The 27,763-nt window shown below is 36.5% G+C and overlaps 1 long non-coding RNA gene and 1 pseudogene across 1 annotated transcript; one reads left to right on the top strand and one right to left on the bottom strand.

Annotated features, from left to right (window-relative positions):
• Nucleotides 1-248: 248 nt before the first annotated feature.
• Nucleotides 249-1,477, bottom strand: LOC149138909 (uncharacterized). Its single transcript, XR_016265133.1, has 4 exons — nt 1,127-1,477; nt 951-1,013; nt 779-813; nt 249-602 (listed from the first exon to the last, which is right to left on the bottom strand). It is a non-coding gene; the product is annotated as an uncharacterized LOC149138909 (long non-coding RNA).
• A 2,800-nt stretch (nt 1,478-4,277) lies between these two features.
• LOC149138908 (uncharacterized) lies at nt 4,278-4,942 on the top strand (annotated as a pseudogene).
• The last annotated feature ends 22,821 nt before the right edge of the window (nt 4,943-27,763 follow it).

Raw genomic sequence — 27,763 nt, 5'->3', positions numbered from 1 at the left:
GAATTCTCCTACCCTGAGTTAAGAGAGAACATTTCAGCATGTCATGACAGTAAAACCCGCGGTATAATCTCACCTCATAAGATCATATGTAATGAGTAAATGTGGGTTATACACAGTGGATAATACTACAAGTAATTTGACCAGAACCTTCATATCCGAATGAATACTGTATACATGTAAACAAGGTTGCAGGAAATTGGACCACACAAGACTGAGAACAAAATAATTATATCATATTAATACCGTAATAAACTGAGAGTATGCATATATTAAAGCTCAGAACAAACGATGAAGCAATAGACGCTATCAGAGAAGCCATTAAGAGACACTGTCGACTTCCATATATAATTAAGAAGGAAACCATCTGGCCATTCTTCAAAAATCAAAACAAAAAATGTGGAACCAAGTATTAATACCTAATACACTTAGTTTTACATTCAAATAGAAGAACATTCGACAACCAGACCTTGTTGTATGACCAACTTAAGAAAAAATGAGCAGTTTAGACATCCATAACTTAATCTAGATCAAAAGGAGAGAACCCTCCATGAAACCCCTGTAACGACAAGCCGGAACAGAATACCAAAGGTCGTAGCACCAACCTATAAAGCCACCGAGAAGCTATAAGCTCTTATGAGTTTAATGGCCACAGTCTCAAACATTAAATTTCCTGTGAGATAGCTTACCTGTCACAAATGCCAAGAGTTAGTAATTTCAGTGCAGACTACGACATTTCCTGTGTAATAATGAATTTATTGATACCAAAAGGGATTCTTACCTGGAGTTGAGGCATCCCCTTGTTGAAACGATTATCTGCAGAACTACGAAGGGTATTAGTTACAAATCTTGAAGTTGAGGGTAAGAATACATAAACCAGTAGTAAAACTATAATGAAAAATGAAATTGCAATAAGAACTGTGGCCATGGAAATCTGCTATGGGTAAAGTTACCTTCTTCAGGTATTCCATAATACTGATTGCTTTCCGCCGCCTCTGAAACCTTTTAGGCGATGCCTGTAATAGTATATCAGACCTTAGGAGAGGTATGTGATTGAAACCCCAAATCGGCGTTAAACCCTCAAAGATGAGTAGATAAAACCCTCTGTATATCAAGGCTAATGACATACCTGCGCTGAGAGGATCCACCATCACCATTGTTTCAAACTAGAGAACACAATGCATAGTGTTGAGTGCTGTTGATAACCCCAGTCATAGCAGAGCAGCGAGGGAGACTGGAGCAGCAATAATAATGAAGCACCAAAGGCTCAAACGTGAAAGGTTGGTTAGAGAAACAAACCCTAGCCATGTTCCACCATCATATCGATGGATGAAGATCAACGATGGCAGAGTAATCCAAATGGCGGGATCGAGCACAAGTACCTCACCTCGGCCAGGCTGCTCGCCGTGTCTTACCACGTACGAGTTCCAACCAAGCATGAATTGCCCTAGATAAATGTGTACACTTAGAGGATCCCCACTCAGATTTCCTCACCTGAACATTAAGATCAACATGCAGTGACATACGAACTGTCCAATTTCCATATATATATATATATATATATATATATTCATGCTTGAATGCCACTATGGGCCAATGTTTATAATCTTTTATAATTGCAAGTACATAACATTAATTTATTAATATATTATTTTTATTTCAATATAATTTATAAGTTTTTATATGAAAATTGTCATTCAGCTATTACAATACTACTTATATCTCATCAACCATACCTTTATAAACAATGAAATATCTCCTAATAATATTTCTGGGTAAGGTAAGTAGTAAGAGACATAATCTAAGTAAAGTTATAAACATATTTGATACTAGAAGTAATAAGTCCCATCTGTGACCTATGCATGTAGAGAGTTATTTCCCATTGACCTAACCATATAGCCTGCTTCTTCCTTCCCTCTGAGCCTTGCTACCTGGAGTTCCCACTGGTGCCAGGAGCTTATCTCAAGGTGTGTGGGGATTGACAGCAAGTCCAAGCTCTTCCCTTGCCGCAAGGTGTCACATTCAGTCACTACATAATCCATTTGCACATAATCGATGGTTCATTTTGTCTCTAGAAACCAATACAACCTTGAAGGCATTGTATTTGTATTAGAGACAATTCAAAAATCAATTTTAGATGGGGCGTGCCATCTATGTTGCAAACCCTGGTTTATTTGAATGTTGTAAACAATTGCAATGTTGTAAACAATTGCTCCAAGAAGAGAAGACTAGGGGGACTAAAATGAATCATACCTATGGATGATTATGTTTTTGTCGTCAATAAATATTAAAAAAAAATCTGTATTAAAATTCAAATGTTATAGTTTCAATTTTTAATCATATTGTGCTATATCATTGTTCAAGAAAGATCTTCTATCTCTATTATCAATCCAAATTGAAACTTTGAATACATAAATGATAAAACATTGCAGGAAGTTTTGAATACTACTCGAATACCAAAAATATAAAACATCACAGTGAGATGGAGGTGGTTCCAAAATTAAGTGAAATGTTACAAATCGAAACTTAAATTAAATAATATGAAGATTTGGAATCCAATCACAAGCACAGGAAGGACGCAGAAAGATCACATTTATGATTTTGTAGATGTTTTCAGTGCAACAAATCTTTTAAAAGTTTGTTTGATTTATAAGGATGCACACTTTTTTTATCCACATTCAGTTCCAATAAATAATGAAATGTAGCTCATCATTTACCAACTTTAGTTACCTATTTAATATTAAAGTTTGGAATACTGTAGACTCGAATACCAAAAATATAAAACATCACAGTGAGATGGAGGTGGTTCCAAAATTAAGTGAAATGTTACAAATCGATAACTTATACTAAATAATCTGAGGATTTGGAATGCAATCACAAGCACAGGAAGAACACAGAAAGATCACATTTATGATTTTGTAGATGTTTTCAGTGCAACAAATCTTTTAAAAGTTTGCTTGATTTATAAGGATGCACACTTTTTCTACCCGCATTCCAATAAATAATGAAATGTAGTTCATCATTTACAAACTTTAGTTACCTATTTAATATTAAAGTACATCTCTCAATCATTTATAGACAAAATAGTCAGGGAGATCAATCAAAGTACTTACCATCATGATGGGAAAATGTGACCATTTCTAGTAAAGACTCTCAATGTGTCATATGTAAATCATAGTGTTATGGAATCACAAAGAAAAATAAAAGACTGTAATTTCACATGCAAGTCTTGCATCCAAAAATAATTATTCTATATTGGAAACGGTATATGTACTTTTGCGGGTAGGAAGTGTGGGTCTTTCTGACTTGCATTTAGGAATTACCAGTTCATAGTAGAATGCAAAACTAGGATTGCATGTGAACAATAATCATGGAGGTTGTTGTAGTATAATCTTGCAAAGTTAAAATGTTGAAAGTATTTCCAAACAAATTCCAGAAAGGAAATGAAATTAAAGGCTTCTAAGGGTTACAATAGGGCCAAGGCAAGAATTTCTTGGAGATGGAAATAGTAAAGGAAGCTTGAACATTTATAGAAGAAAGAGCCACGAGTTGTGCTTACCCTTTTTCCCACTACAAAAATTGTCTATTTGTTAATACAAGAATGTCATCATATGAAAATATTTTTTTGTCTTTAGGCCATATTCAACAAAGAACCATGGAGCTGCATTATCATTTGCTAAAAAAAATGATTAAAATGCTGATGGTGGGACTGAATTGAATATGGACAATTTGAATTTAGATAGAAATGGGAACCATGATGATGCTTTAACGTGATTCTAGCTCAAGTCAAAATTCAAGATCCATTTCCCCTCCCAGTCCATAGTACAAAGGATCACTCACAATGTGCATCTAGCTTCAGTTCTGACCCCACAAATTATTTCAATAAGAAATATAAAAGTTATATATTTGAGATAGTTTGTAAGAAGTTTCTAGAAAGTTTGATGAGGTTACCCCAATATAAACAAAAGCATTTATAAAATTTGCTCGATTATGGAACCAAGTTATTCTAGTTTCAGTGTTGTGGATTTGATAAAGGATAGAGAAATGGACATTTGGAATGTACCCTACTTGAACAAAATATTTGATGTTCGCCTTTGACATCTTTGAAGTAATGGTAATTACATGGAGTAATACATGCAAAAATGGAATGAATATACTTCCACTTACATGACATGTTACAACTAGACATGTGAAAGGGTTTGGTTGAATTTTCTATAGAGGGGAGTTGCATTTGAAGTCTATTAAATCTGCAGTGTTTTAAAACAATTTTTGTAAAAGCAATGTAGGGGAGAAAATTTGTTGAACTTCTTCAAGAACTTGTCTCTAGTGAAAAAGAACTATTTTCTCAATTTAATAATGATTTAGTTGAACAAGTGCTGGAAGAATGTAATGAATACCATTTTCAACTTGAAACTCGTTTGAGAAAAATTCAAGAGGAAGGTTTGGATGTGGAAACAACTCAGAACCAAGACCATTTTGATGTTGTTGTTTATCACCTTTATTTGATGTGCAATAAACATTGTCTCATTCAAGCGGAAGGTTTGGATGTGGAAACAACTCAGAACCAAGACCATTTTGATGTTGTTGTTTATTACCTTTATTTGATGTGCAATAAACATTGCATCATGTCGTACATGTACAACTGGGCACAAATTACACAAATCTTAAGGTGGAAACTTGGAACTGTACTTCCATAACAAATTCAAACGCAGCTCAACCATTCTGAGAAGGAATAATCTAAGTGTTACTAAGAAATATTGGGATCACACATGCCAGAGTTAGACCTTGACCTCACTAGGGATGTGACCCCCCAAAAGATCCATACATTAAGGTCCATGTTGTTTTTCTTGATCTATTAACATCACTGATACATAACTCAATGCATTTGATGAAACAGACTAAAAGCTATATACAAACTAGGAAATGGAAACATTGTTGTCTATGAACCCACCGTTTAAAAAATATGGAAATTGTCATAGGTTGTTGTGATGAGTAAATAAACGTATCCTTTGTTGGATTCACACCTGAGTCTTCATGTGTAATCATACGTAGCTACCAATTTACATTGTATGCATGATCAAGGGAAGAATGTGAATACCAAGCTTTAAAAAATGGATGGTCTCCAAATAGTGGATTTTAAATGAATTTTCTAATAAAATGGAAATTAATTTTAAAAATCCGCAACATGTGGATTTTACAGAATAATCCCTATTGACTTTCAAGTGGGTAGATTCAAAAAATTGTGAGCGAATTGAGGGATTTCTCTGGTTCTCCTAGACGGTATATGGCTAGTGTCTATAAATGACTATCACTAATCAATTTTGGTTTATGAATAAGCTGGATCAACAGTTGATATTGCTCAACGCCCAGGTAACAACCAAATACAGAGTAAGAAGATAAAAACTCAGATAACGAGGATTTCTCAAACACTACTAGAAAGAGAACAAAGATAAACCCTCTGATAATGCGATTTAAAAAAAAAAAATCAATAGGGGAAGAAGATAAAACCTTAGATGATGGGCTCCTAGGCGATTTATACTTAGAAGTTCAGGTTCTGAAACACTAAAGGTCTACCCTAAGCAGCCAACAGATTATCAGATTAGAGCATAGCTCCCATGGTATTCCCCATTAGTCAGCAGCCAACAGATTTCCTGTGTCCTTCAATGCACTGATTCTTTCTACAACTTTTCAATGAAACATGAATTTTATATAGCATTTCACCATTTGAAAAACTTCTGAAAGAAGAAATATTTATGAGAAAAATGCCGAGTGATACCATTGAAAAAAACCACAAATCCGTTCAAAAAACCTACCGAAGCAATCACAAGTCTATTAAGAAAACCTATTGAAGTGATTCGATTCGCCGTGTGAATCTTTTGCAGCTGTCGAAGAAGAGAGAGTAAGAATGATTCCTTCAGCAGGGAAAGAGTCGGGTTTCCAATGAGTGGCATTCAACATCTTCTTGTTATTCATATGGTTTCAAGGAGAAAACATCCGTATTGATTCAGTGATAACGAAATCTTTGATCCAAACAAGGGGCATTCAACATCTTCTTGCTATTCATATAGTTTCAAGGAGAAAACATCCGTATTGATTCAGTTATAACGAAATCTTTGATCCAATTGTCGCAAACATTTGAATCGTCTAACAACAGATTGGACATATCACAACAAGATACGTAAGACCAGAAGGGAATTGATTTCAAAGAGAACACCTTATGGCAAAATTAGAGAAGAATACCGTGAGAAAAAACCATGGGTTCCCAAAATTCGAAATCAAAATGTTTACCTAACAGAATAATTGTGAATTTTAAGTAATAGTTTATATATTTATTGATATATTTTTAATTTTTTTTAGGCCAGTTTAATTCCCCTTTTAAATGGGAAATATTCCACATGAATAACATAGGTAATACCATGGGTCTCATAAACCTAGAGCTCAAAACCCTAGTAACTTAACCAAATCAAGTTTACTTAACTACTAAAAAAAATAATAATACAAAAATAATAACTTAGAATTTTTATTTTAAGATACAAGATTTTTATTTTATTTTGACGAAGTTAAAATATTTACGTTACATTACATTAAATATTTTACTTAATTTTAATTTTTTTTCAATGTAATTTGACGAGTCATATTGCTTGCTAGAGAAGACAAGATTTTGTTTATAAAATCTCTACCATATTGAGCTAAGCAACCCAATATATAAATAAATTAAAGAAAACAATAAAAAATAAAATAAAATAAAATTCATCAATAAAAACTATAAATTTGACCAATTATATAAATAATCACAATCACATAATATTATCAAACTTAAAAATATTTTCAACAAATATTTTTCTTAAAGCCACAGGGTGTAGAATAGACGGTGATGGGGTGTACTGTTAAGTCACTCCATGATGTGAAGGTCACTGGTTGGAAACTCTATGGGTAAAAATCCAATCATGTTAAAGGTTGGTGTGGCCCAGACCAGGGGCGATCCTTGGGTGATTTTGATGGCTTAAATGCCACTAGGTTACAGTTTCTCAAGCCACAGGTCAGGCCTCATGTAATCTTTGGAGAACTCAGACTAGTTGACAAACAAAAAAATATATATTTTTCTTAAATATTTCCTTTCCCCACACAAACTATGTATCACAAATCCATATACTTAAAACCATATATCAAACTTTTCATATACAAAATAACAATAATAATAATTTCTTTTAATTTTAAATATATAACGCAAACCATATATTACAAATCTATATACCTCAAAATATATACACCACCAACAATAATAATAATATTTTTTAATATCTATATCTATATCTATATATATATATTTCCCTACTGTTTTATAGGAAAAATCCATATGATTATTTCTCATATATAAAATAACAATAATAATATCATCTCTCCAAATATGCAACACACCATGTCACTTAAACCATGTACGAATCATAATAATGATAATAATCTCACCATGTACTATAAATCTATATGCCTTAAACCATGTATCAATATATCTTTTGATTTCAAATATATATTACAAATCTATGTACGCCAAACCATGTACTAATAATAATAATCTCTTTTAATTTATATATCTTAATCAATGGCATGGAATAACCATATAAAACTTTTTGTAAAATAATTTACATAATTTACATTCTTATAAGTACATGTTTTCTCATTAATTCTTAATTTACTAGTTTAATTTAGTACATGCTTTCTCATTAATTATTTATTCGGTGAATCCGTGTTTTCATGAAATACTTGTATTAATATTTCACGGACACTCCAGTGTCCACCAACTCTATTTTCTAGACCAAAAAAGTCAATAGGTTGAATATATATTTGAGTGTTAATGGTGTCGTACCAAAATTGTAGATTAACGAGTGTTGAATACATTCCTCAAGTTTTATATGATAACGGTGAATTGTTTATGAATGAATCATGGTGGGATGAGTGTATGAATTGATGGTAGAGATATCATAAATATATAATGTGTAATGACTTAGGATGGGATGTATTTATAAAAATCATGGGGGATTGCTAATGAAAACATCACATATTAAAAGAAATGGAAAAATGTAGGAACCAATCTAAGGTAATAGTTATATATATTTATATATATTTATGAAAGTAATTATTTATGCTAATTATATAGTTAATCACACTCCCACAAAAATTAAAATATATAAAAGTAAAGGAAGCATGTGGTAAAATTAATCCTAATGCAAGTTGATTTTTTTGTTTTTGTTAGTGAAGCATGGGTTTAAATTTGTGATGATAAAAGGAAACCATTATAACATAATAGTGAGAATTTTTTTCCTCATTGAGTAGTTTGAATATGTTAAAGGTTATAGATTTCTTCAATATAAGATGTCAAAGGTTACAAATTTCTTCAACGTTGTTTCAAAGAAATCATTTTTAAGAGAGATGTTGATTTTGATGAAGTTTTTTAGCTTGTTAGACTAATTTAACATTTGTACCATCTTTAGTTTACCAACCATCTTTAATGATTTTATCATAATCCATTCCCAACTTTCTACTAGTGCTCTTATTCTAGTTACTTCTTTAAATGAAGATAGTGTTGATGAAAATTAACCTTTGCAAGCTCACCTTCATCTAGTTGTGTCCAATAAACATGAACCTACACAACCACAATACCTTAGATGGGTCCATATAACATGAGAAGCATTTGGTGATATTACCAAATATCTTTTGAATCAATGCCGCACATTCATATTTCTCACAAGGCTACTCTCTTTTGTCTCAAGTTTCAAAGCCTTATGATAAAAAAACATATGCAAAAGATTTTGGCCATCTAGCCTGGGATGCAAAAAATAATAAAAATATAGTTTCTTAATGGTAAATGATACTTAGGATCTTGTACCACTTTCAAGATGATGAAAACTTGTAACATATAAATGGGTGCATAAAAGTATGCATCAAATATAAATTTTGAAGGACATAATGCTCAATTAGTTTCAAATTAATTTTCTATATAGAAGGAATTCGACTATACTAAAACCTTTGCCCTTATAGCTAAAATAAACTTCATCTACCTTGTCTTAGACCTTGTCACTTCATATAAAAGGGAGGTTCATCAAATGGATGTTAAATCCATATTCTCCCATGATAATTTGCAAAAATATTTCATGGAACAACCTCACAGATATATTTAGAATGTCTCTAGCCTTGTTTTCCACATTAAGAAACTATATATGGTATTAAGAAATCGTCAAAATGACAATCTTTATTCTTGACACCAAATTTTTGAGATGTTAATTTGACCCCATAGTAAGTTATAACGAGGAAGTAGGTATCCATCTCATAATATTTTTTTCTTTTGCACTGATGACCTTATACTCACCAATAATGACCTCAAACCTTTAGCCCATTTGAAATCCATCATTAAGAAGAAATTTGAAATGACGGACTTAGGATATTTGAAATATTTTCTTTTCCTCCAAATCTTACAAACCAAAGAAGGAATTTCCCTTTCCCAATCTAGGTATGGATGTGAATTTCTTCATCACTTTCACATGAAGATTCTAAACCAATTACATCTTTGTTTCGGTCTATAGTCAAACTTAATGGCACCTAGATTAGGAAAAAAGTAATGCTACTTGGTATTTTCAATAGACTTATGTATTTAACTCATACCTGACTTGGTATTTCTTTGATGTTGGTCATATTTCCTAGTAAATCCAAATACCCCAAGAGAGCCATTAAAAAGAAACAAAAACAATAATTTGGTATATATAGGGTATAACTCAATTTGGGATAATTTGGTTGGTTTCACTAATTCCAATTGGGCTAGTGATAATTATGATTGGAAGTCTACTCTAGGTTATGTTTTTATCCTTAATTTCAAACTTATCACTAGGCTATAAGAATAAATGTGCCCCTTCTCTTCTTCATCAAAAGAAAATTATTGAGCAATAGTTAGTGCAAGTTAAGAATCCTTGTGTCTTCCATGGGGGTTTCAACTTGTTGATTAATATCTTACTAGGTTCATTCATAAAAGGGGGTTTTAAAATTGTGCAAAATAAAATCAATGTGTTGTAGGTATTTGGATAGGTGTAGGAAAACTAAGGGCTTTATAGGTATTGAGGGGCATAATAAAAATGGAATCTATTAAAAATTAAGGTTTGTTTATTGGAAAGATGTATTGGGATGGGGGTTCAAAAAAATATTTTGGGAGGTTTTTGTCATTACCTAGTGAAATGAGGGTTATTCTAGAATATCCATGAATGCACATGTCTTGTCACAAGTTCACCAAGTCAAGATCCTATGGCTTATTCATTGTATCCTTTTATATTTTGTATTTCACAACAAAATTTGACCATACTCTAGTGTGATAATCACGATAGAATTCAACTCACCAAATATCAAGTGTAACATCAATAAAGAAAACACGTTTAACTATTTTACATGCACTTCATTAGAAATTTTATTCAAGATCACACCCACGAAGTGATTTATTTCTATATACATGATTAAGTTACAAATAGTTTCACCAAGTCTCTTACCATATCAAAATTTTTCCAAACTTTAATATATGTTAATAGTTTAGGAATTTTTCATTAATGAGGGGATAGGATATAGCACACCTTCCTACTCCTATTATGTTATATTTGTAGATCCTTCAATTGTATCCCAATTTATTCCGGGGAGCTTTTAAGAATGAAAATTTATATTAAAGTTTAAAAACTTAAAAAAATCTTATTAGTCCCTAATATATAAACTATAAAATGCTCGACAATATTTTTGTAGAAATATTCAAATTTCTAATGATTTTATGTAGTATCTATAATTTTTTTTGTGATTTCTAAGATAAAATAATTTTATCCTATAAAATTTGGGCAATTTATTTTAGAAAAAAATGAAATTGGCAATTTGGAAAATAAATGGAAAATTATCCCTTTTGTGAATATTAACTCCTAAAATTTTCCACGATTTATTATTAATGAGGGTAGTTAGGATATTTAGACATATAGGAGTTACTTAATATCAAAAATTGATCTAATGTATATTTGAAGAAAACTTTATTTCTTTATTTGTTTCTGTAATGTGCATCATAATTATATAATATGGAAATCATGATTATTTTTTAGACATAAAATAATTGAACATATTTGGGTTATAAATTTCCTTAAGGTGTTATATTTTTTATCCAGATTAGATCATTTATTGTTTGTAATCCATATTTATGCTTTTACAATGGAAAAAGTGGAGGAATCATCTCAACGGATTATTTTTATTGGTAGGACCCTGTTTTTCTAAATAGGGTCTGAAACCTTCCGGGAGCATTTTGAGGCATCAAATGACATATTCTAGGGGTAAAATTTTGCTTCTTTAGTGTGCACCTCTTATTCCTATTATACCAACAAATACCATTCCAACGGTGTGAGAATTGTGTCAATCAGACTCTGTATGCAAAAGTTACGCCAATCAAAGTTGACCTTTTTGTTTTCACCACCATAATTCGAGAGGATGCCACGTCAAACCCCATTATTCATGAAAAATTGGCCAGCCACATGATTATGTTGAAGAATACTCTTGAAGAGTCTATATTGTAACACTGGTTAAGAGTTGAGGTAGTCAAACCTAACCACTAGTAGGTTATAAGGCTATGTTATAACTCGACCATTAGGAGGATAAGTGGTTCCATTATTTCAAGTGCATTTGTTCCATAGTTGACAAAAAATTAGCCAAGAGGGATAGGAGATAGAGCACACAGACAAGATTTGTGTACTATAGTAGCCCATGGGTCCTAGAGCATACTTCATTGTACTCGCATCCATTTTCTATTAAGAGAAAGAGAGGCAAGCAACCTCACCTTCTATTGACGAGCCAATCTTTTATGCCAACAACAAGGGGATCTACTAGGTGTAAATTCCCAACTAGACTCTACACTGTTTGATGTGGGAGTCTCATCTGGTATGTGGATCGGACTACCACCATGTTGTTAAATATTCACTTTGGACAAAATAAACAATAAACGTTAGAGAACGAATGAAACTTTCAGTAGAGATAAGTTAAGAAGCTTTATGGAAATATAACATATAACATGCTATGAAAATAAAAATGGCTAACTAAAGTGACATGAATCTTAAAGGAAGTAATGCTAGTAAGGCTTCAGCTAAAACTCATGCATAATATCAATATTTTTCCACCGTCTGTAAATTGGTTCATAATTGATTAAATATGTGAAAGCGTATAAAATCATGTAATCCCATATATGATATGTGCTTAAATCAATAAAAAAAATTATTTAATCTAAACACAATGAAAGAAAAGAATATACAATCATATCATCACAAGAAGAATCTCACAATGCTTGACAACACATTGGAGGAACTACATACTCGAGCTCAAAGAGCTTCAAACATTAATCTAAAATGTTCATAACACCATCACATGAAATGTCCATGAATTCCACTAGTGGAAATGCAAAGCCACTACTTGAATCCTCAAAAGGTCTATCAACTCTCAAAACAATATGCACAATTTAAGTCTAAAACTAAAGTTCCCTTACATCTAGCCATGAGGGTTTATTTGTAGAAGGTAGGGTGACTTTTCACCTACCATGAACTTTCACCTACCCTCATGTATTTTCATCTTCCACATGACCTTTCAAATTCCATTAGGAAGCCCTGTAGTGATCTGCTGCAGTATCTTCAAGGTTCCATGGTGAAGGTGACCCAATCTCCTGTGCCACAGCTCGCCATCATCCCGACTCACCAATCCTTCTGCCTTGCATGCCATTGCTGCGCATCCATCTACATGCAACTGATAAAGGTTCCTCACTCGAACCCCTATCTTCCGGGTTTCTCCAGTTGTCTTGCTGCGCAGGAAAGCCTTTCCCTCGCTGAAAACAACATCATATCCCTTGTCTTCTAACATTGCCACAGAGATAAGATTCTTCTTCAATCCTGGAACATGCATCACTTCCTTCAATACGAAGGGTTTACCAGACTCCCTCTCAAAGGAAATGGTACCGATACCAGTCGCACTGTATCTACCATCATCGCCCATCTCGATGTGCACTCCAAGATCTTTGTCCTCCAGATCAGAAAACAAATCTCGATCTCCTATCATGTGAAAAGACGCACCACTATCCAAGAACCACACCGATCCCATCACACTTGAAACCAAGCATGTGATCAATGAAAAATCAAGCTCAAACTGCGAGGCTAGAGCCTCTCCTGCTGTAGATCCAGCAGCTTTCTTGTTCTTTTTCTTCTGCAGACAATTAGTGGCATAGTGTCTGTGCTGGTGACAGTGAAAACACTTCACCTTGGACATGTCCTGCTTCTTGTCTTTCGCACTAGACTGAGAAGCTTTCTTGTTCTTCCACTTCTTTGCTTTGGTAGCCAAAGCACAATTTTCTTCATCAGGTACCTTTGATGAAGATCCGTCCCTAGTATTCCACCTAATCTCCTCCCGCACAAGATTTGACCAAAGTCTCTCCCATCCTGGCAATTTCTCTCGACCATTGACAGAGTCCTGATAGGAATGCCAACTCTTCGGAAGACCAAGGATAGCCAATCTCACCAAGTCCTCATCATCAACAGTCACCCCCACACTTCCCAACTCATCTCTACACTGAGTGAACTTCGTGAGATACTTGGGCATACTGTCTCCCTTCTCACATTTGATGTTTCTGAGTTTATCCTTGAGCGCCAGCTTCCTCTGATTGCTCTTGCTTTGGAATAGATCTGTCAACACTTTCCACATCAAGTATGGAGAAGCCTTTCCATGCAGGCTGGACACAATGTGATCCTTCACACCCTCCAACAGAATCCTTCGACACTTTGCTATCTTCTTTTGCCAAGCATCAACCTGCGCAACATTAGTAGGCTTTGGGACATCAGCCTCTATGAAATCCTTCAGCCCATTATCATCCAACACTGCCTCCATCCTGTCCTTCCATGCAATATAGTTTGAGCTGCCCTCAAGAGCATACTCCAATCACAATCCGTTGAAAGACATTGCCTTGTTGATACCAAGAAAACACTGCTGCAAATTCGAATTCCACCAGCTCCAAACTCAACCGCCTCTGATCTAAGATTTGTGAGAACAAAGTATTTCTCGTATAGATATTGACTGTATGGGCTTTTACTGGATATCTCACCTTCCAAAGGAAGGATGAATCCAGAGGCTACCTGGCCCGATTACAGACTCTGCCTGAAGAAATAAGATGTAAACACTTTCTGAATAGTAGATCTGATGATCAACAGCTCTGATACCATGTAGAAATTTTGAATAATAAACACATATTCAACAGAGATTATCCCGATTATACACTATTGCGGAATACATGCATAATACATAACCTCCTCTATGTTGATCATCAATTTAGCAACATTAAAAACAATGAAACATCAATAGCATGCACACATTAACACAATATGTATCCAGGGGAAAGCTTACAGCTGAAAACCCCACACTATCTGTATATTAATGATTGAGAACATGTAACAATACATAGTACAATACTCCTCTCAAGTATCCATCACTATCTCCACCTGTTACACACAAAACTAGCTCAGATCCAAACAAGTCACAGGTTCAAATCTTCTCCGCTGCTTTGCCTGCCTCTATTGCACACAATACCATGTGAAAATCACTCACCCTGGAAATCACATGAGCACAGGCTATATCACTGGGCATATACTGAGCAATCCTCATGGGAATACTCAATCCATTGATTGTGCAAGATCTCATGCACAACTATAGTCACAACTGATAGCAATCTCAACCTCTAACACCTATCTCCACTGAACTGTACATGCATTGAGTCAACTAATGTATTCTTCAGTTGCATTATGAGTTAATAATTAGTGAATTAATTTAATCAATTAATTCACATCACTCATTGCTAGTCTATTTGCAGTTAGACTAATTACAACTAGTTTAACCAAGTCAAACTGAACACAACTCCATCAACTCCACATCCAACTCCACAGAACTCACATGCATGAGTTCTAACTGATGTCCTGCATGCAGTAGCTCAACTGAACCACAAGAGAAGCATATTTCCTTCTGACAGCTGCATGTGCCACATCTTTAGCTCAAACTGAAGTGCTCCAAGAGGATAAGATAAAGTTTATAGTCTAAATATTATTATGAGACAATAATATTTGACTTTTCTATTTTTAACCTGGCAGTCTAAAAATAGACTTTGATCACTCCTGTTGTCATCCAAAAATAGAAGTCCATCTATTTTTCCCAACATGACCAATCATCCATAAACAACATCCTGCAACTCATAGACCATGATCCATATGTCTAAAAATAGACATAGTCTAAAAATAGACTTTGCACCATAATTTGTCTGTGGGCCCACTTAGTGAAGGTGACTCCTTTCCACTAATCTCCATCATCTTGTTGCATTCTCAAAAAATGTCTCTCTTGGTCGGTTGGACTCTTCTCAATTCTGATTCCAAATCAACTCTAATTGTTCGTCTGTCTTTGTTCATGGCTTTAGCCATTCGATCCCTATGCCTGTTCGGTTCCTCTTCCGCCTATGTCGATTCACCTTCTACAGCTGTGCTTGGAGTTCCCTATGTTCGGTGTCATCATGAACGCTCACGGAGTGGCCACTTGTCCTCCTCTAAATGATGCCAGCATGCTTCGGCAGTTCGTTTCTTTAGTTACGCTGTGGATGTGTTCTTCCTCCATTGTGGCGCTCAAACTGACTCCAAATCCCTTTAGAACATGGCTTAATTCCCTGTTGACTCTGCTTCTTTCCATTGAGCGCAATCTCAGCCATCCGACCTGGGACCTCTAGATCCAATGCCATACACACATTTCGCGCGGTTGACATGCTCGACCGATAGCGTGCGATCAACGGCAGTTTTCTCTCACCTCAGCCTGCCACGCGCCGATCGATGTATGGAATCACTCCGCTCCTATCCAAAACCTCTTACCATTCAAGGGTGCCCTGATCAAAACCATTGGTTTCTAGAGTGCGAGTCCCGCCTTTGTACTTTAGCGATTTTACCTTTTCCTGCCCGCGGTCCTCTGGTTCCCCCATGTGACCGGGTGCTCGGGCTTTACCATTTTGGCCCTGTTCACTTATCGATGCACGATTAGCACTAAACCTCGCACTTTTCCCATTCTAGGGCTCCCAGGGGCTACTTTGGCCTCTTACGCAATCTCCATGGGCCTCGGTCAGCGTGCTTTTACCGAGGTCCTCGTCGTTCCACGCCGGCTACCATGGCCATTGGTTTAGGGTGTTTTTGATACTGTTTTGGATTTCATTAGAGATTTGTTCGACCTGATTCAGTCATGGTTCTCGATAGTCTTTCTATGGATCCAATTCGGAGCACAGCCTCCATACTAAAAAAGATTTTGGACCACCAAAAGTTGGTTTTTAAGCATCGACTAAGTGAGGATATTGTTTCTTCACTTGTCCAATCTCAATCCACTTTACGCTGCTCGGCTTTGAACCTTTGAGCCCAATCCTGAGGTACTCAACTTCTCCCCTGCACATTGTCCTCACCTTCCTGTCTAGCACTGTGTCTTCCTGCAACTCATTGAGGTATTCAGGTAGCAGGTCATCAATAGAAGGCAATTGACTTTGCTCTTCAGGGTCCTCAATCATTGAAGGTTCAAACAATCTCAAACAATCTGCATTTATGACTGAGTAGATGTGCATGTAAGTTCGTAGATCAAGGAAAAATGCATTTTCACCAATCTTCTCAAGTATCCTAAAAGGTCCATACCTGATAGGCTTTAGCTTTTTACCTTCACCTTGCATCCTGTCCTTGCTGATATACAGCCAGACTTGGTCTCCAACTTGAAAACTATGCTCCATCTGATGCTTATCATGCCTAGCCTTATACTTGGCCTGGCTCTTTTCCAACTGTTCCTATACTACCTGATGGATCTCCTGGATCTGTTCAATGAACTTGGTTGCCTTATCCACATCACTGTGCCCATCAACTATGGTATCTTTACCAAAGACAGAATCCAAAGGAGACTTTGGTGTGAAACCAAAGCAGGTCTCAAAAGGAGATCTCTGTGTAGAAGAGTGTTTGGCTCTGTTGTAAGCATGCTACACATAACACAAGTGTTCATCCAAAAGCTTAGGATGTTTACTGCAATATCCTCTCAGTAACTAGATCACAGTCCTGTTTACTACTTTTGTCTGGCCATCTGTTTGTGGATGAAAAGCTATGATTTTCTTTAACTTGGTGTCCATCAGTTCCCACAGACTAGACTAAAAATTCCCCACAAATCGGGTGTCTCGATCAGATACAATGGAAGTGGGTAATCCGAAATGAACGCATACATGCTCAAAGAACAATTTTGCAGTCTGTTCAGCCGTGACCTGTTTACTACAAGGTATCAAAATGCACATTTTGGTGAAGCTATCCACAACAACATATAGATATTCATGACCTTTCCTAGATTTAGGCAGTCCTCCTACAAAATCCATGGAAATGCTTTCCCAAGGGTGAGAAGGAACTGGCAATGGAGTGTACAAACCTAGTTTTCTATTGCTGGGCTTGCTTTTAGCACACATGGCACACCCTCTTACATATCTAGAAACTGTCATTCATTTTCGGCCAATAGCAGAATCTTTGCAGCTGTGCAACTGTTTTGATTACCCCAAAGTGACCTAATATCAGAGAAGTATGTGCTTCCCTAATTATCTTTATCCTCTCAATTTGTGGAATGCAAAGTTTCCCACAATGGTATAAGAGTCGGTCCCTTATATGATAGCCCAATTCTTCTACTCTTTTGCCTTGAATCAAAGTTTCATATACATCTTTAAAGTCCATATCCTGAGCATATTGTTCTATTTAACTTTCATGTAGTACAAAATTATGCTTAAGTATGGTAGACGTGTTTATAATGGGTCTAGATAACATGTCTGCAACCTTGTTATGTATGCCCTTTTTATATCTGATGACTAAGTGAAACTGTTGTAGAAAACCCATCCACCTGTAATGTATTGATTGTTGCAACTTAGTTTGGGAGTGTAGATATTGGAGTGGCTGATGATCAGTATGTATTACTGTCTCTTTGCCCATTAAACAATGTTTCCACTTTTTCACGCTTTGAACTAATGCATACAATTCTTTATCATATGTAGGATAGTTAACTACTGTAGGATTAAAAGTCTCAGAATGATAGCATATGGGTTTGCCGTGCTGTGTCAACACTGCTCCCATGGCATAGTCACTGGCATTAGTTTGGATCTCAAATGGTCTCTGCAAATCTGGCAGTGCTAGTACAGGTGCTGTACTTATTTTCTCTTTCAAGGTGTCGAAGGCTTTTTGATGTTTTCCTCCCCACTGAAACACCTTATTCAATCCTGTTAAAGCATGTAAGGGAGCTGCAATCGTGGAGAAGTTAGAGATGAACTTCCTCCAATATTGTGTTGCTCCTAAGAAGCTTCTCACTTCTGTAGCAGACCTGGGTTTAGGCCAGTTTACAATGACTGCCACTTTAGAGGGGTCTATTTTCAATTCACCTCCCCCTACTATGTGACCCAAGTAGTTTAGAGATGTTTTGCCAAATTCACATTTTGAGAGTTTAACATAAAGTTTTTCCCTTTTCAAAACATCTAATGTCCGCTTAACATGCTTTAAATGTTCTTCCCATGTTTTACTAAGAATCAAAATGTGATCTTGATACACAATAACAAAATCATCAAGAAAAGGTCTGAGTACATCATTCATTAATCTCATGAAAGTAGCAGGAGCATTAGTTAAGCCAAAAGACATAACTATCCATTCATACAATCCCTGCTTTGTTTTGAAAGCAGTCTTCCATGCATCTTGCTCTGCAACTCTGACCTGATGGTATCCACTGTGCAAATCCAGCTTGGTGAAATAAACAGCTTCTTTTAATTGATCTAAGATATCATCTATGCGAGGAAGGGGATAACGATTCTTGATTGTTATCTTATTCAGTGCTCAGTAATCAATGCACATTCTCCACGAGCCATCTTTCTTTCTCACCAAAACGATTGGTGACCCACATGGTGATGTGCTAGGCCTAATGAAGCCCTTCTCGAGAAACTCCTGCACCTGCTTCTTGATTTCAGCATTCTCTAAAGCAGACAACTTGTACATCCCAATGTTAGGCAATGGAACATCTTGCTGCAAAATAATATCATGCACTATTCCCTTTTTGGGTGGCAGACCTTTAGGTTCTTGAAACAAGACATCATACTCTGAAACAACCTTTTCTATATCAGCTTGCTGTTCAGCATTACAACCCTCAAATACATTGGTTTTATCAGGTTTCTTTTCCTTTACAACCATCAGTAAGAATTTTTTGCATGAATTAATCATTCTTTTCATCTGCCTTGAGTTTATGAGAGTATAGTTATTCTTGACCTTATGAGCTCTTACAAAGTATTCAATTCCATCTTTAACTAGTAGATACTTGTTCTCAGCTCTATATAAATTAGCCTTTCTATCGTACAAGTAAGGACTTCCTAAAACAATTCCACATATATCCAAAGGAATTATGTCTAACTCAACCTCATCTACAAATGATGATCCAAAAGAAAACTTGAGTTTGCATTGTCTAGTCACTTGTAGTTGTGCTTTATCATTCAAACATCTTAATGGGTATGGTTTCTTGTGAGGTGTAGTTGCTAATCCCAATTTCTTTACAATTGCTTCAAAAATCAAATTTACTTGAGAGCCACTATCAAACAAAGTATCAATATTTTGATTTTTGGAAATAACTCGAATATGGAAAAGCTCATGTCTTTTTCTCTCATTTTCTTCATCAATAACGGATTGAGAAAAATTACTAGTAGATGCTTCAGAATTCTTACCTTTTATACTTGTGGCTACTATGGTTTTTTCATCTCCCGAGTCTTACCCCAAATCTCTCTAAATAGCTGCAACTGTCTTCTTCTTCTTGCCCTCGGACTTCTTAGGTCTCAGCTCTGAATGCAGAATCCAATAATGCTCATCATCATGCCCCTCCTTTTTACAGTGATTGCATGAAGCTTTGGCTTTCTGTGCAGTGTTAGCCTTCCTTGCTTTCCACTTCTATTTTATTTTCTCCTTGCTCTTGCTTACAGTGGTTTGGGATGGTCCCCCAACTTTTGGATTGCCATTCTTTCCTCTAGCCTCTAGATGAGTAGCTTGTATAGACACCTCATCCATACTAGTGGGATTAAACATGAGGATGGTATGCCTCATGTAGTTGTGTAGACCACCAATGTACTTCAAAATAGTCTTTGGTGAGTCTAGTGAGATACCCAATGTCAATGCTCTCTTCTAAAATCTTGAGTATACCCTTGTACACTTTTCCCCTTCAACTACCGAAGAGTTTGCCAACTCATCATGGTCTGTTGCATGTAGGCCAATGGATAGAACTGCTTCCTGATTGCAGAAACGAAGTCACTCTAGACAAAGATGGTATTACCATGGCTTTTCATATCAACTTGGGTTCTACCTTCCCACCAAACCAAGGCAATGCCTCCTAGGCGTAGGCTTGCCAGTTGAATCTTACTCTTGTCTGAGTTTATGTTCTGTACCATGCAATACACATCAATTTGTCTAATCCAACTGTCCAATTTTTCAACATTTAGCTCTCCGTCATATATAGGCAAATCAAATTTAACATCTAACTTAATCAAAGATGCTTTCTTATTATGTATAGGGCTATTAGGAGGTGTGAGAAAGTTTTCCTCTTTCCCTTTTCCTTTGGAGTTTTCATGGAAGTGAGACTCATCTTCTTCTTTATCTTGCTTAGAGCCTGATGCATCTTCCCCTTTTGCTTTATAAAGTCTCGGTACATTTCTTCAACCATGGACTTCATAGCTAGGAAACTCTCTACGAATTGAGGGTCTGGCCCCATAGAACTTTCTTCTATCATGGTCTTTCGAGGATAGACTCTCCCAATTTCAGGATTAGTTTCCACCAACTCTCCTTCTCCTAACTTGAGCTTTGATCTTGTGAGCATTCATAGCTATACCAACACAAGCTTGTCTAACCTTACAACCTTCAGCTCTGATACCACTTGATCTGATATTCACCCTATGAGTGCCATCAGTTAAAGATTTATTAAACTAAAGGTATTACAGACTCATGTGCTGGTGTGTGTGTTCTGTGTTATTGAAACAATGGATCGATCATATTGCCAATACACAGAAAATGAAATGGAAAGACAACAGAGAAATACATTAAGAAACACAAAGACACAAACAATTTTAATGAGGAGTTCACCCTATTCTCCAGGGTTATGTCTCTGGTCCAGCTTCAGTGGTAGCCTTGTTTTATTGTGTCTTTCAGTAGAGAAATTACAATATAGGGATTGAATGTGAGTTCTCCTGAAGCAGATTTTGCTTGGAAGGGTGGTTCTTGGATTCCCCAAGCCACTCGGAGTACACAGACTCTTCTTCTTCCTACCAGCTCTGTGACCCTTGGTCTACAATGGAAAGAGCCAAATGTGATGCTCAGTCTGGACAGATTCCTCTATGGGAAGGCTTGAATCTTCAAGCTCTCTGGTGCTTGACGCTGCCTATGGTCAGCTCGGCCCTTTGTATCTTCTGCTTGGCTTTACTGTTCTCTGTGTTTAGTCCTCCTCTCAGGGTTCACTGTTCACTGTCTCTCTTGGTTGCTTGGACTCTTCTCAATTATGATTCCAAATCAACTCTAACTGGTTCGACTCTCTCTATTCATGGATTTAGCCATTCGATCCCTATGCCTGTTCAGTTCCTCTTCCGCCTGTGTCGATTCACCTTCTGCAACTGCGCTTGGAGTTCCCTACGTTTGGCGTCATCATGAACACTCAGGGAGTGACCACTTGTCCTCCTCTAAATGGTGCCATCATGCTTCGTTAGTTCGTTTCTTCAGTTATGCCATGGATGCATTCTTCCTCCACTGTGGCGGTCAAACGGACTCCAAATCCCTTTAGAACGCGGCTTAATTCCCTATTGATTCCGCTTCTTTCCATCGGGCACTCAGCCGTCCAATCTGGGCCCTCCAGATCCGACACCATACACATGTTTCGTGTGATTGACTTGCTCAACCGATAGCGTGTGATCAACAATGATTTTTTCTCACCTCCACCTGCCATGCGTCTATCGATGTATGGAATCACTTCGCTCCTGTCCAAAACCTCTTACTGTTCAATGGCGTCCCGATCAAAACTGCCGGTTTCTAGAGTGTGGGTCCTGCCTTTGTACTTTAGCGCTTTTACCTTTCCCCCCATGAGGTCCTCTGGTTCCCCCACACGACTGGGTGCTCGGGCTTTCCCATTTTGGCCCTGTTGCTTAGCGATGCGTGATTAGCACTAAACCTCGCACTTTTCCCATTTTGGGGCTCCCAGGGGCAACTTTGGTCTCCTGCGTGGTCTCCATGGGCCTCGGTCTACGTGCTTTGACCGAGGTCCTCATCGTTCCAAGTCGGCTGCCATGGCCACTAGTTCAGGGTGTTTTTGATACTGTTTTGGATTTCATTAGAGATTTGTTCGACCTGATTCAGTCATGGTTCTCGACAGTCTTTCTATGGATCCAATTCAGATCTGTGCTTGATCCCAACTTGTCACAAGGTAAATCACTTCAGTCATCAATTTCCATTTCTGACTTTGCGCTTTAGGGGGTAACATATTATAGGCCATTTTTTCACATTTTGTCAATAAGCCTATTAACTATATCAATCAACATACTTTTATTCCTTGTCATCACCCTTGCACAAAGTCCTGAGCATGACTCTCCCTAATCCCTAAATTTATGCCTTTAATTGCTTCATTTTAGTGTTTTTAAGGCCCAACACACCTTTCTACCTTAGGAGACTTTGTTCACCAGCAAGTTCACCCTCTCTGGAGATGATTTGATCACTAGTAGGTTGCACCTTGTTGGGGGTGCATTGATTTTATAAATTCGGGAAAAACAAAAAGAATCCCGAAGCTTCCTATTCTAGAAGCTTACATAGGTTGTTCTAACCATTTACCTTAAATGAAAGTCTATAATCCTATCCTATCCTACCTTGGATATTTCACCCCTTATCCTGTGGACTCATCCTCCCATCAAGATTGTATCTCAAGCCTAGATTGGTAAATGGATAAGAATTCCTAAAATACCATCCTCTCCTATATATTTACTGCCATCCACAAGCTAGGGGTTGGATTTTGGAGAAAAATTATACCCTCGTGTTGTTGTTGTCATATTCATTATTCCACGCATTAGGGTAACATAGAGGTACACTTTACAAGTTTACTTGGAGGAGCTCTTCTACAAGATCAACTGTATGTTTGGTTGTAACTCTCTCCATTTCTATTAATACAAAGAGTTCATTGTTTTCCTATATGTGATGTTCTGATCTCATATATTTCAATGCAAATTTGATCCATTGAATAAATTGATTGGATGATACTACATAGATGTCGTAGATTGTTGTCTTGTGTTGTCAAATTATGTAGGCTCTAATTATAGCGATCTTAGCTAGGATTGGAGCATAAAATCCAAGAGAGGAATGAAGTTTGCGATAGATTCTTTGTAGGATTCATCTTGTTGTCCATTTACTTTAAGGAAACATTGTTTTCTTTTCTTTCTGTTGTTTTAGACTAGGACATCAAGTCTATGGAAGATACTTATTTTTGTTGTCATATATTCCGTATAACAAGCGTGTAATGTTTGCAGTTCATATTTCTAGTGACAAGGGTAAGGATGTTGAGGATGTACCCACTATTATAGTAGTTTCACGATGTGTTTTCGGCAGAGATTCCAGAGCTGCCTCCTCATAGGGAAGTGTACTTTTCTATTGAGTTGGTACCAGGAGTAGCACCATCATGAAAGACACCTTACAGGGTAGCACACTAAAGTTAGTAGAGTTGAAGTTGTAGTTGAAGGAAATGATTGATAAGGGATATATTAGGCCAAGTGCATCACCATGGGGTGCACCAGTGTTTTCATCAAAAGTAAGGATGGTACTGTTAGGTTGTGCATTGATTACCAAAAAATGAAAAAGGTGATGATCAAGAACAGGTTCCCATTGTCGAGAATCGATGACTTGTTTGATAAGTTGAAGCGAGAAACCATGTTCTCGAATATTGATCTGAGCTTAGGATACCATCAGGTACGCATCAAAGAAGAGGACATCTACAAGACTACTTTCAGGACCAGGTTTGGGCATTATGAGTTTGTTGTATTTCCTTTTGGTTTTAATAATGCCCCAACTACTTTTATGTGTTTGATGAATGGTGTCTTTCATCCTTATCTAGACAATTTTTTTATTGTATTCATTGATGATATATTGATATATTCTAAGAATGAGGAATAGCATGTCGAACATTTGTCAACGATTTTAAAATTGGTAATAGAGAATCAATTGTATGAAAGCTTAGCACGTGAAATTTCTTTTAGACAGCGGTACATTACTTAGTACATGTTGTTTCCAAGGAATGCATAGCAGTGGATCTAGAAAAGATAAGGGCTATCATGGAGTGGCAAGCTCCTTAAAATGTTGATGAGGTTAGATCATTCATGGGGTTAGCAGGTTACTATAGGAGGTTCATCAGGAACTTCTCACACATTTAATATCCTATTAAATTATTTTAAATAAAAGGTAAGAAATTTGAATGGACAGAGGAATGTCCAGACAATTTTGAGAAGTTGAAGCAGATGTTGACAAATGCTCCAGTTCTTAAGATTCCAAATCTGGAAAAAACGTTCCTGGTGTGTATAGATGCTTGAAAAGTAGGCATTGGTGGAGTCTTGATGCAAGAGGAACAGGTGGTTTGTTTTGAGTCTAGGAAATTGAATGATCACGGGCATAACTATGTGATTCATGATCTTGAGTTGACAGATTTTATTCATGCCTTGAAGATGTGGAGGCACTATCTTCTTCACAGGAGGTTTGTGTCGATGAGCGATCACAATGTGTTGAGAAATATGTTTGACCAACCGAATCTGAATTCTAGGAAAGCTAGATGGTTGGCCACACTCAGTGAGGTTGAATTCAAGATCTGATACATTAAGGGTAAGGAGAACAGGATTGCAGATGTTCTTAGCAGGACAGTGAAAATGAACCATGTTGCATATGTGAGCTTGTATGGGACATATTTACAGGATCATATCTTACTGGCAGGACAACAGGATGATAGGTACAAGGAGCTTAGGCACATGTTACATCAAGGTATAGGTGATCAGGATGAGGACTATCATCTCACAATAGATGGTTTAAGATTCAAAGACATGATCTATATGCTGGATGACAGTGGGCTCAAGAAGCTTATCTTGAGGGAGTTTCCTTTCAACCCATACTTAGATCACCTATGATATCCAAAGACGTTGACAGTAGTTAATAAGTTTACTATTTTCCAAATTTGAAGAAGGAAGTGGCAAAGTTTGAAGCTAGATGTTTGGACTGTTAGTACGTGAAAGAAGAATGTAATCATTCAGGTGTTGCTTTAGCCTATTTTGATTACAGAATGGAAATAGGAGGTCATTTCCATGGATTTCATTACAGGTCTTTCGAGGACATCGAGGAAACATGATTCTATCATGGTTATAGTCGATAGGTTGAGAAAGGTAGCTCACTTCATTCCCATGAAGACTACTTATTCAACTAGTGAGGTGGCATAAGTATTCGTCAAGGAGATAGTGAGATGCATGGTATTCTGAAGAAGATTGTGTTGGACATGGATGCTAAGTACACTTCCAAGTTTTGGAAGGATTTGTTTTTAGGTTTGGGCATAGATTTGGCCTTCAATAAAAATTATCATCCGCAGACAGATGGATAGATAGAGAGGGTCAACATGATTCTAGATGACATGTTGAGGATGTGCATCATGCACCAGCAGATGATATGGGAGGAGTACCTTCCATTGGTCAAGTTTTCTTACAAAAATGGTTATCAAAAGTCACTTAGGATCAGTTTGTTTGAGGCGCTGTTAGTGTTAGTCAGTTCAACCTATCACTAATGATCAAATATGCTCTTACAAGGTGTTGTTAGGGTGTCAAGTCAAATTTTTGTCATTTCAGTGAATCCTCAAATAAAAATTTGGTCACTGGCTATTGTGTCTAGGTCATTGCTACTCCCTTCACTTACTCATGGTCTTCATCACTCATCATGGTCATTGTCTTCTTCGAGGTATGATATCTTCACTTAAATGTCTTGGGTCATGAAATGGTTAAATTCCTCATTTTAGGTCATAGTTTAGGGTTTCACTCCATGTGTCATCATGATACCATATGTCAAAACAAAAACATGTCCATCATGTGATTCAATGGGTAAAGGGAGTTATTAGCTTAGGGAAATAAAAATAAAGGTATTGGTAATGTTTTATTTCAAATAAGACAATGTTGCAGTACACTACCTCGTCTCATCATTTCTCATAGGGCCATTTTTTTCTTCAAAATATGTTTCTAACCAAATGGAGAATAATTTTACAAAAGTGAAAGATATTTTTGTCAATTATAGTCCAAGGAACAAAAACCTCCTTAAGTTTATGCAAAGGTATTATGATTTGAAGTAAATGCCCAAACTACACTTTCTATAGGAGAGTTGTTACACTTCTCGACAACTTGACTTCAAGACAATTTTCATGGATTTGGAGCAGGTGTTGGTAGTTTTTAAGGACTCTATTATGTAGCATACATCATAATATTTCGAACCATACCAATTTCAGCCTAAAAATCTTCAAGGAATGCAGTCAAAAAGTGCTCTGCAAGTTAGCACTGCGTTTTTGTCAGAGACACCCTGGGTTTTTGGAGTGACCTTGGGAAAATCAATTCTTCTCCATGTTGGAGTGTCCAAATTACATTCTTGATGAGTCCATATTCTAGTACACTTCAAGAGATTTCTAACGAGTTATCAAGTTCACAATTTGGAGTAGTTTAAGGCCTCCAAAAGCTAGTTGGAAGACGACACTACGATTTTGTGAACTGCATTGTGCTTCTGGAGGTGGCCATGCGCTTCCATGGACTGCGTTGCGCTTCTACTAACTGCGTTGCGCTTGTGATAGAGTAGCCCAAAACTTGCCAAAACTCACCCAAACTTCAAATTAGAGCTTGCTTTCCTATTCTTTTGCTCTTCTAAGCTATTCTACAAGTAAGTATCATCATCGAACTCACTTTTTTCCTTAGGCAAAGCAAGTGCAAATCTGAATTTTCTTCAACTAGGGTTTATGTGAAATTTCATGTTGCAAAGCTAGTGCAAATGATGGGTTTTGTTAGTTATGACATTGAAAACTTTAAAATATGTCATCTCATACCTATATATATATATATATATATATATATATATATATATATATATATATATATATATATATATCACACTATCATTCACTAATCAACTTATTTACCTTCAGTTTACCTCACCTTTACAGAAACCCTAGCTCATACCTATCATTTTGGACAATTTCCTAGCAAGACTGTTTTTAAATTATCCTACTCATCTCTCTCTCTCATTTCACTCCATTCAAACTTCCTAAGTTTTCTACCACCCCTATCCATCTCCCAAAATTCCCCTATCATCATTTCCCCTCCCTAACTCCCTCATTGCATCATTTCCTTCCTTGAGCAAGAAAATAGTCAGCTTAAGATTAAATAGCTGATCATGGAGAAAGAGCAATCAAAGGTGCTGTATAATGGAGGAAAACGTAAAGTAGTGTTGGAGCCTGGAGAACATCAGGAACATGAAAATCAAGTTGGAAAAAACAAGCCAAAGACCAAGGGACTCAAAAGGGCATTGAAGGAAGAAAATGAACATAATCTGCTAGATGAAGACATAGACATGGAAGACAGAATTGCCTTGGATATTAATGGGGATAGAGA

This window comes from Pinus tabuliformis, chromosome X (assembly GCF_031772625.1).
Source record: "Pinus tabuliformis cultivar Carrire ecotype Pingquan chromosome X, CPIR1, whole genome shotgun sequence".
In the NCBI taxonomy this organism is placed as follows: domain Eukaryota; kingdom Viridiplantae; phylum Streptophyta; class Pinopsida; order Pinales; family Pinaceae; genus Pinus; species Pinus tabuliformis.
This window is presented reverse-complemented; position numbering and strand designations above follow the sequence as displayed.